We start from the raw sequence: 11,610 nt of genomic DNA, 5'->3' as shown, positions 1-11,610 counted from the left end.
ATATAGGAAAATATCATATAACATTGTGATGGAGGATAAATATGAACAACTCAGAAGCCATAAAGTAAATCCTAGACCTCACCTTTAAAACAGCTTTAAAATCAAAGAAAAGAAAAAAGATCGAAAGGTAAGATGTACATTGGTGAAAATATTTGCAACATTTACAAGAGTAAATATTCCTAATGAACAATATCCCCACAAACTGTTGTAAGAGAGAATAGAAAAATAGAAAGATGGACACATAATATGAAGAAGCAACTCACAGAGCAAGAAAAAAGTTGTAATTATGTTGAATTAGTTTTTCTTTTGGATGGTATACCATGTGGATATAGTCTTCAAAGGAGTAAAGGAAGTTCATATTTTTGAGGGGGAGATATGCTCGATCTCATATGTGCATCTCTGACTCTGACTCTTTTCTAAACTATAATCTTAAATTTCCTACTGCGCATAATGCTTGGAAATCTAATTCACACATCAAACCTATTAAGAGCCAAACAAACTCATCATATTTTAAATCACAGAATAACATAATCATTGTATTAAAATGAATGATGATTCACTTTGGTGTACCTCAAAAGCTGGTAAAGATTGTAAAGCAATTATATTTCAATAAAGAGCTTAAAAAAAAGTTAAAAAAAAAAAAAGAATGAGAAGAAACTGGAACCCTGCTACTTTGCTGGTGGAACTGTATTAAATAAAAAGATACAACCACTTTGGACAACAGTTTGGCAGTTCCTCAAAAAATGAAACAGAGTTACCATATGACCCAGCAATTTCACTCCTAAGTGTATACCCAAGGGAATTGAAAACATTCACCAAAATAACTTGTTGTAGGTAAATGTTCAGAGCCACATCATTCCTAATAACCAAGAAGTGGAAACAAACCAAATGCCAATCAACTGATGAATGGATAAATGAAATGTGTATCTATACAATGAAATATTACTTAATCATAAAAACGAATGAAGTACTGATACAATGTACAATGTGTATGAACCATTATAAGTTAAAGAAGTCAAATTACTACTCAGCCATGAAAAAGAATGAAATTTTGCCATTTGCAACAACATGATGGACTTGGAGGGTATTATGATAAGTGAAATAAGTCAGAGAAAGACAAATACTGTATGATGTCACTTAACATGTGAATTCTAGAAAATAAAACTAATGAATATAACAAAACAGAAACAGACAGATATAGAGAACAAAACACCAGTGGGGAAAGGGAATGGAGTAGGGGTAGATAAGGGTAGAGGATTAAGAGGTACAAGCTACTATGTATAAAATCAATAAGCTACAAAGGATGTATTATACACCACAGGGAATATAGGCAACATTTAATAATAGCTATACATGAAAAATAACCTTTAAAAATTGTGAATCACTGTGTTGTACACCTGAAACATATACTATTGTACAACAACTATACCTCAATTATAAAAAGAAAGAAGCCAGACACAAAAAGCCACCTATTCTATGATTCCATTTATATGAAATATCCAGAATAGATAAATCCCTAGAGATGAAAGTAGATTAGTTGTTTCCAGCGGCTGAGGGGAGGGGGAAGAGGAGAGTAACTGTTAATGGTATATTCATTTGCTAGGGCTGCCATAACAAAGTACCACAACAGGGTGGCTTAAACAACAGAAATTCATTGTCTCATAGTCCTGGAAACTAGAGGTCTGAGATCAAAGGGTTGGCAGGGCCCATGTTCCCTGGAGGCACTCGAGAAGTATCTGCTTCAGGCCTCTCTCCCAGCTTCTGGTAGTTCCTTGGCTTGTGGCAGCATAATACTAATATTCACATGGTGTTCTCCCTTGTGTGTGTGTGTCTGTTTGTGTCCAAATTTCCCCTTTTTATAAGGACATCAGTCACATTGGATTAGGGACCCACCCTACTCCAGTATGACCTCATCTTAACGAATTCCATCTGCAATGACCCTATTTCCAAATGAGGACGCTTTCTGAAGTAGGGCTTCAACATGAAATTTGGGGAACAAACACAATTCAACCTGTAACAAATGGGTATGGAGTTTCTTTGGGGGTGATGGAAATGTTCTGGGAATTAGAGAGTAGTGGTAGTTGCTTAACGTTGTGAGTATACTAGAAACCACTGAATTGAACACTGTAATGGTGAATTTTGTGTTATGTGAATTAAATTCCAATTAAAAATGACCCCCCCCCCCAAATACCTTAAACCCTCTGGTAAGTTTGTCTTTTTCAAGCCTGGTGCAATGTTATTCCTCACAACTTACGTAGCATATAAGCTCCCATGAGGACAAGAATTTTTGTGTATTTTGTATCTTAGTGCCTAGTATACTGCTGGAAACATCATAGATGCTCAATAAATATTTGCTAAGTTAATAGATAAATAAATGAGCATTTTATAACGTCTTACAATTATGCATCCAAGAGGTAAAATATCTTAAGTATGTAACCTTTAAAATTAATCTGCTTTTATTTTTTTTCTTTTGATCTTTATTGGAATATAATAGCTTTATACTGTTGTGCCAGTTTTCGCTGTACAGCAAAGTGAATCAGCTATATTTATACATATATCCCCATATCCCCTCCCTCTTGAGCCTCCCTCCCACCTTCCTTATTCAACCCCTCTAGGTCATCACCAATTATCGAGTTCATTTCCCTGTGTTATGCAGTTGCTTCCCACTAGCTATCTATTTTATATTTGATAGCGTATAAATGTCAGTGCTACTCTTTCACTTTGTCCCAGCTTCTCCTCCCCCCCCTCCATGTAATCTGGTTTTAAATACTAAAGTCAAACAGTACCTTAATAGTCTTCTCATTGCAGGAATCTTCTCATTGCAACCTTAGTAGAGATGGATGGCAGGGTCTAATTCAGGGTCATAACTGCTCAAAGAGCTTTTTAGCTGAAAATAAGAGAAAAGTAGCAAAACTCATCATCTCTAAAATGTTTCTCTCAAATGGACTATCTCCCATGTTCCTACTCTCTTAATACTTGCTTTGTGTTTCCCATTTTCTCAGCTAGAAGCCAGAAGACTAGGGAGCCTGGTGGATGAAAAGAAGTGTGGGAAAACATTCAGAAGTCTTTCTGAAGCCTTGCAAATTTTACAGAAAATATGGCTAAAAGTACTTAAAGTATGTGGGCCGAGCAACTGGGTGCAGGATGTCCTGCTTGAGCAGTGGAGGAGCTAAGGGTGCGGGCTTAGGAAAACTGGGTCAGCACGAGACAGAGAACTGACCCTCTCTGGGGGTGCTGCCCCTCCCTCACTTGCACACCTCACATCAACCCTGCTTGGCCCCGGAGGATGGCTGGTTAGCCAGAGACGGGTAAGATTCCTCAGGGAAGGAACAACCTAAGACAGGCACAGTCGCAGAGGGGCCATCAGGAGAGAACTTGGGGGCCAACAGAGGTGGGGCACAGACCCTCACCCCCCCAACTTTGCAGGGGCCTGTACCCTCACCCCTTCTGAGGGAGGTCTCCTGCCCCCTTGGCTGCTTTGCTTCCCACGCCCAGCTCAGATCGGGACCCAGGAGGCAAAGAGAGACCTGGCCAATAGCAGCTGCCCTCTCACCACAGCAAGGATCTGTGCAAGTGCACGCACTGATGGTTCTTCTGCTGTTCTTGCAAAAGACCACTGCCCCCAATCATGTGAGGCCCCTTGTGCAAAAAGGTATACAAAAAAGAAATTTGGTTACTTCAAAGAAAACCTTGATTGTGGGATGGAACTGGGAGTGTGAGAACCTTATGTTATCTTGCTTCTTGAATGCCAAGAGCTCAATAAAAGCAACGTGGGATAAATCAGCGGGGCTCTTGATCCTAGAGGTCTTGAGTCCCCTGGTCCCATCTTTCTCTTCAATCTATGTCTGTGTTTCTTTAAGCTTGCGGCACCCATCATTCGCCCCGAGTCGCCAAGCTGGTCTTGGCAGAGAAGTGCCTCCTAAGACACACAAAGCAGGGTAGAGAAGGGTGGTGAGTGAATCTGTAGAAGAAAAGGGGAATATTCAGCACAGACATGAGGGGATAAAATTTTGATTAGTGGAATTGTTAAGATTTGGAACCCTATGTTGATTGGTGAATCGGACTAAGTTTTCATGGAGTTGGAAAGGCCCTTCAGTGTTATCCCTAATTGAAGCAAAGGTGCCAGGCCTTGAACCACACATCTACCAGTTGTTGGATGTGGAGATGGGGCATGACTTTCCATTAGATGACTTTCTTGAGCTGAGGACAAGTCCTGAGAGAGACTCAGCTGAGAGTTATTGGCTGCTGAATCTCTAAGCAGCTGAGAGAATTAGTAACTTAGTCCTAAAGGGGGAGACATCTGAGAGGCACGCCACTGCATACATTACAGTTTATTATATTTTTTTTATCAAGGCCATGTGATGCTTCTGATATGCAGGGAGTGGATGATGTTTGGAAGTAATGAAACTGGAGCCTGAGTGAGGACCAAGGAACGATGGAAAGGGAAGGCAAGGAGAATTAAAGACTAAAGAACAAGTGGTTGGTTCTTTAGATTTTCAGTGATTGATGAGATCTTTCCCTTACAGTGGCCTCCTATGAGTGAAAATGGTTTGACTTCATATTCTCCACTGGCATACAGGGGCTCTGCTGTGAGCCCAGATAGGCAGACAAGAAGAAAAGCCTGCAAAAGAATCTGGAGGAGGAAAATTTTCCTAAGGCATATTTTGTTTTGTTTTGTTTTGTTCTCATCAGTCCCTATCATGTCATTGTCAAATGCCTACTTCATCTAACACAAATGAAGCCCTGGTCAAAAGGATGAATTCCTAGGTTGCTGAGGATTTTTTTATCATGAATGGGTGTCAAATATTTTTCAAATTGGTTTGTATCAATTGATCTTATCAGGTCATTTTTCCTTTAAATTGTTAATGTGATACATTACATTGGTTTTCAAATATCAAACCTTCCTTGCATACCTAGAATAAACCCATACAGTCATGGTAAATTATCATTTTTTTATATATTGCTGGATTCAATTTGTTAGTATTATGTTTGGGATTTTTGCATCCCTTGCCCATGAGAGATATTGGTCTATACTTTATTTATAACTAATTCATTTGTCTGGTTAGAGCACTCAAGTCTTACATTTGCTTCCTCGGCATTTTCAAGATCCCTGTGGTCTAACCTTAAAGTGACTGCGTGTCTCTTGCCCAATTCCAAAGCTCTTACATCAACACAATATACATATCACTACATTTAGATAACAACTAGACTCTTGAAAAGGGAATGCTAATCAAGTGCTTTACTCAAAATGAACTTTTTCAAAACTAATACGTTAGAAGCAGTAAGTACTTTCGACTGTATAAAAATACCTATCTGACCTACACCCTATTTTCTCCCTATCACATTTATATAATCAGTAAAGCATTTATAAAGAAACGTGAACATATTAAAAATGCTTAGTCATGGCACTGACAATGCCTGGTCCAACTTTCAGCCTCACTGGCATATAGCCAGTGGCTGTAGTCATCTTCTCCTTGGCATCACAATCTCTGTATTTCTCAGATCGGGGGGCATTCTTCCATCCTGGTGACCTGGTCCTGTCTTGGTCAGACTGCAGGGAGTCCCTTGTCTTCTCAAGAATCACCATGGCATGGTGATTAAAATCATGTTCTGTGGAGCCAAACTTCCTGAGTTTGAAGCCTGGCTCTGCCACTTTCTAGCTGCATGGTCTTAGGCAAGTTAAACTCTCTGTGCCTCAGTTTTCTCATCTATATTATTATGAGAATAATAAGTGTACCTACTTCTTAGGGCTATTGTGGAAACTAAATGGAGTTAATAGCCATAAAGTATCTAGAGCAGTGTCTGATATAGAGTAAGCACCATTTTAAGTGTTAGCTATTAATGTCATTATTTCAATGTAACTGAGATCTTCTTGAATTCAGTGTTGACGGCCCTTGCCAGCCTCTTCACGTGCCTGTGACATTCACTGACATTTTCTAGTCCTGGTTTCTCTTCATAGTAAAGCTTTCTTCTGCCTTCCCAGGCCCTATCAAAAACAAAAGATTGGGGGACAGGCAATATTATCATGCAGTCTTTTGACCCCCTATTTGGCCACATAAGAATGGGCCTTGGGCTTGGAACACTTCCTTACCAAGAGGTAAAGAGCCCACACAGCCTCCGCTTGTATGAATCTTTCCCTGTTGCCAGCTCAATGTATGCTCCTTTGTATCACTTAAATATGTGTGTCATATGGCACCTGACCAACCCTGCTGCTGTATCTGTCCAATGAGGGGAGGGGACAGGGCCTTTTACTAAGGCACAAGAGAGGTATGCAAGGCAAACTGCCCTGAGTCAGCTGTGGAGAGAGACCTAGTGGCCATGGGGGACCAACACCCGCTATTGAAGCTGATCTGTGCTATCTCTTCTCTACATAAGTAAAGTACTGTTGCATCAAGTACTTGACTACATTGTATTTTCCTTGGTGACTCCAATACCACAATGCAGTGGGCAGAAGTGTTGGGAATCCTCAGCTGGGACTGGTAACCAGTACATGGTGTTCTGCTCAACAAAACCAAAGCAATAAATTCTACTCAGAGGAATTCCCTGGTGGTCCAGTGGTCAGGACTCTGTGCTTTCACTGCCGAGGGTGCAGGTTCAATTTCTGGTCGGGGAACTAAGATTCCACAAGCCAGGGTGGCAAAAAAAAATTTTTTTCCACTCAGGAAGTCCATTTGCAAAGATGACAGGTAATCCTGGGAGGCTCTAGTGTCATGAACCCCTGGCTTCAGTTCTAGTTCAAGCCAATAGGAATTAAGTCACCCTGACTCGGCCACTGACTCCTCTCAAGGTGTCTCCCCAGCATGAGAAAACCAAATGAGCAGGGGCAGGAATGCATGTCTCAAGGTCTGAACAAATGTTAACTCAAAAAATAAGCAAAGAACCCGAAACCCATGTCCTTTCTGAGAATGTTCCTTTGGTAATGAGGCTTTTCTGCAGAGTTGTTGAGAGTCCCCTGTCTGATATCTTGAATCCAGCCAGACTCCTAGTAGGATTGACACTCACAGGTGCAGTAGGAGGAGGGGAATTTTGCTGTATTTTCTTGGTGGGTAGCTCAGGGTAATGAATTAATATTTATTGAATGAACATCCACCTGTACTACACTACTGTGTGAGGTCCTATGACAAGTATAAAACAGACAGTGAGCTGTTAAACATAAGATAACTGAGCATAAGACAAAGTTCTTGGGACTTCCCTGGTGGCGCAGTGGTTGGGAGTCCGTCTGCCAATGCAGGGGACACAGGTTCAATCCCTGGTTCGGGAGGATCCCACATGCCATGGAGCAGCTGGGCCTGTGTGCCACAACTACTGAGCCTGTGCTCTACAGCCCACAAGCCACAATTACTGTGCCTGAGTGCTGCAACTGCTGAAGCCTGAGTGCACCTAGAGCCTGTGCTTTGCAACAAGAGAAGCCACTGCAATGAGAAGCCCGTGCACAGCAACAAAGAGTAGCCCCCACTCTCTGCAACTAGAGAAAGCCTGCACACAGCAACAAAGACCCAACACAGCCAATAAATAAATAAATAAATAACTTTATTTTTTAAAAAAAGACAAAGCTTTTGGCATAGAGAAGCTTCCAGTAGGGCTGGGATCTGTCTAACAATGCTACATATGCAGGAGAATAATAAATGCATTAAAGGGGACTTTGGAAGAACAAAAGAGCTTCCAACAGAAAATTGGGGAAGGCTCCATAGAAGTGATATTTGAGCAGGGCCTTGAAGAATGCCCAGGGTTTAGCATGCAGAGATGGGAATGGGAGTGAGAGGAAGGAAGGGTATTGTAGGCAAAGGAACTATCAATAGCTTGAATAAAGTACAGAGGTGGGAAATGAGTGAAGGGCCTTTGTGTAGGAAACCCTGGGGAGAGTTAGGGTGAAATGATGGCTTTGACCAGACTTGATAGTACTTAAATGCCAGACTAAGTTAGATTTAGGGTTTTAGACATTGGATACAACTGAAGGATTAAGAGAGAGGGCAAGCCTGGATGAGAGTTGCACGTTAAAAAGTTAACCTGCTGACATACAGACCAATGGAATAGAATAGAGTCCTGAAATAAACTTTCATGTTTGTGGTCAACTGATTGTCAATGCCAAGACAAGTCAATGGGGAAAGTAAAGTACTCTCAACAAAGAGTGTTGTGAAAACTGGATATCCGCATGCAAAAGAATGAAGTTGGACTCATATCTTATACTATAAACAAAAATTAACTCAAAATGGATCAAAGACCTAAGCATAAGCGCTACAACTATAAAATTCTTAGAAGAAAATATATAGGGAATGCTTCATGACATTGGATTTGGCAATTATTTTTGGATATGACATCAAAAGCACAATCAACAAAAGAAAAAATACATTAATTGGATTACATCAAAAAAATTTTTAAAAACTTTGTGCATCAAAGGACACTATCAGCAGAGTAAAACAGGCAACCCGCAGAATGAAAGAAAATCTTTGCAAATCATATATCTGATTAGGGAATAATATCCATAATATATACAAATTCCTACAGCTCAGCAACAACAAAAAGCCCAACAGCCCAATTAAAAAGTGGGTGAGAAACTTTAATAGGCATTTCTCTAAAGACAATATACAGACTGTCAATAAGCACATGAAAAGATGCTCAATATCACTAATCAGATTAATACAAATCAAAACCACAATGAGATACTGCTTCTACCCATTAGGATGGCTATTATTTAAAAGAAATATAGCCAAACAGAAAATAACAAGTGTTGGCCAAGGATGTGGAGAAGTCAGAACCCTTGTGCATTACTAGTGGGACTATAAAGTGATGCAGAGGTTGTGGAAAACATTACGGCTATTTCCCAAAAAACAAGTTAAGCATAGAATTACCATATGATCCAGTAATCCCACTTCTGGGTACCTACACAAAAGAGTTGAAAGCAGGGACTCAAACAGATATTTGTTCACCATTGCTCATAACAGCATTATTCACAACAGCCAAAAGGTAGAAACAATCCAAATGTCCATCAATGGATGAATAGGTAACCAAAATGTGGTATATATACACAGTAGGATATCATCCAGCATTAAAAAGGAATGAACCACCACTTATATGAGGTACATAGAATTGTCAAATTCACAGAGACAGAAAGTTGAAAGGTGGCTTCCAAGGCTGGGTAGGAGGTAGAGACGAGAAATTATTGTCTAAGGGGTACATAGTTGCAGTTTGAGAAGGTGAAAAAGTTCTGGAAATGGATGGTGGTGATTGTTGGATAACAGTGTGAATGTACTTAATACCATGGAACTGAACATGTAGAAAGAGTTAAAAATGGCAAATTTTATGTTATGTATATTTTACCACATTAAAAAAAAAGTTAAGCTGGCAAAAGTGTTGAGAGAAAATTGAGACAAGAAGTTACACCAGGAGGAAATGGCCAGCCTCCAGATTTGACCGATGAAACCTGGACCACAATCATCTGAATGCAGAGAGGAGCCCTCTGGGCCTGATGGATCAGGCTCAGAAGTTCTATGTTGGCAGATTTTCACTCCCTTTCTCAATCTGCAAACATTTGGAGGTTGGCATTTAGACATGCAGTATTTGTTCACTGCTGTCTAGTGAAGAAATAGTCTGAAGTCAACCCATACGATTACCTGCGCTTCCTGGACTGTATCTATTTTTGATTGAAACAACTGACTCAAAATTGTGTTATCATTGCAGCAGCAAAGTTTTTCAAACAGCTCTATTGAGGTATAATTTACATACTATAAAATTCACCTCTTTTAAGTGTACTTCTTTTCCAATCATTATACCATTTATTTATTTTCTTGTCTAATTGCCCTAGCTAAAACATCTGGTACAACATGGAATGGAAGTGACGAGAACAAACATCCTTGTCTTGCTCCTGCTTAGGGAGAAGACTTCCAGTCTTTCACCATTAATATGATGTTAACTATGGATTTTTCACTGATATCTTTTATCGGTTTGAGGAAGATTCCTTCTATTCCTAGTGTGTTGAGTGGTTTTACCATGAAAGTGTGTTAGCTATTGGCAATTTTTATCTACATCTATGGAGATAATCATGTGGTTTGGGATCTTTATTCTGTTAATATGTTGTGTTACACCAATTGATTTATTGGTTTTTGTTTGTTAAATCACAACCTTGCATTTCTGGGATAAATTCCACTTGGTCATGACATGTAATTCTTCTTACACATTGCTTGATTTGGTTTGGTTAGTAATTTGTTTCAGAGGTTTTTTGTATCTGTATTTATAAATGATAATTTGTCTAGTTTTTTTTGTCTGTTTTTGATATCATAAAATAAGTTAGAACGTATACCCTTCTCTTCTATTTTTTGGAACTTTGTGAGGTGTTAATTCCGTAAATGTTTGATAGAATTCACCAGCAAAGCCATCTAGTCTTGGACTTTTCTTTCTGAGAAGCTTTTTGAAAATTACTAATTCAATATACTTACTTTTTATAAGTCCATTCACATTTCCTATTTCTTCTTGAGAAAATTTCAGAAGTTTGTGTCTTTCTAAGAATTTGTCTATCTTATATTGGTTGCCTAATTTGTTGGCATACAATTGTTCAAGTATTCCTCTATAATCCTCTTTATTTCTGTAAGGTCAATAGTAAAGTCCCCTCTTTCATTCCTAATTCAATAATTTGAGTTTTCTCTCCTTTTTACTACCTAAAGCTTTGTCAATTTTGTTGATCATTTTGTATGGTGTTTTTTATATGGTGTTTTTCTAGTCTCTATTTTATTTATTTCCTCATTAATATTATTTCCTTTCTCCTGCTTGCTTTGGGTTTTTGTGTGCTCTTCTTTTCTAGTTTCTTAAAGTGGAAGCTTAGGCTGTTGGTTTGACATTTTTCTAGACTTCTGTGATCCATGTTATTTAGAAGTATGTAGTTTAATCTTCAAACATTTGGGGATTTTCCAGCTATCTCTGTTATTGATTTATAGTTTAAATCCATTGTAGTCAGAAAGCATATTTTGGGGACTTCCCTGGTGGCACAGTGGTTAAGAATCCACCTGCCAATGCAGGAGACACAGGTTCGAGCCCTGGTCCGTGAAGATTTCACATGCCACAGAGCAATTAGGCCCGTGTGCCACAACTATTGAGCCCTCGAGCTGCAACTACTGAAGCCCACACGCCTAGAGCCCATGCTCTGCAACAAGAGAAGTCACCACAATGAAAAGCCGGCGCACCACAATGAAGAGTAGCCCCTGCTCACCACAACTAGAGAAAGCCCACATGCAGCAACGAAGACCCAATGCAGCCAAAAATAAAAAATATAAAAAGGATACTTTGTTTGTATGATTTGTATTCTTCCAATTACGTTAAAGTGTGTCTATGGCCTAGTATATAGTCTATCTTGGTGAATGTTCCATGTGAGCTTGAGAAGAAAGTGTATTCTGCTGTGGTTGGATGAAGTATTCTATAAATGTCAATTAGATTCAGTTGATTGATAGTGCCTTTCATTTCAACCATATCCTTACTGATTTTCTGCTGGCTGGACCTGTCAATTATTGATACAGGAATATTGCAGTTGGTGACATATTTAAGATCATTTAAGAATCAAAATGGAGTATCTGTGATTCTGGCATCCAAATGGAGCCAGGTGGGCATTGTGGATGTGGTTTC

This window comes from Hippopotamus amphibius, chromosome X, assembly GCF_030028045.1.
Source record: "Hippopotamus amphibius kiboko isolate mHipAmp2 chromosome X, mHipAmp2.hap2, whole genome shotgun sequence".
Lineage (NCBI taxonomy): Eukaryota > Metazoa > Chordata > Mammalia > Artiodactyla > Hippopotamidae > Hippopotamus > Hippopotamus amphibius.
Note: the sequence above shows the minus strand (reverse complement) of the source record.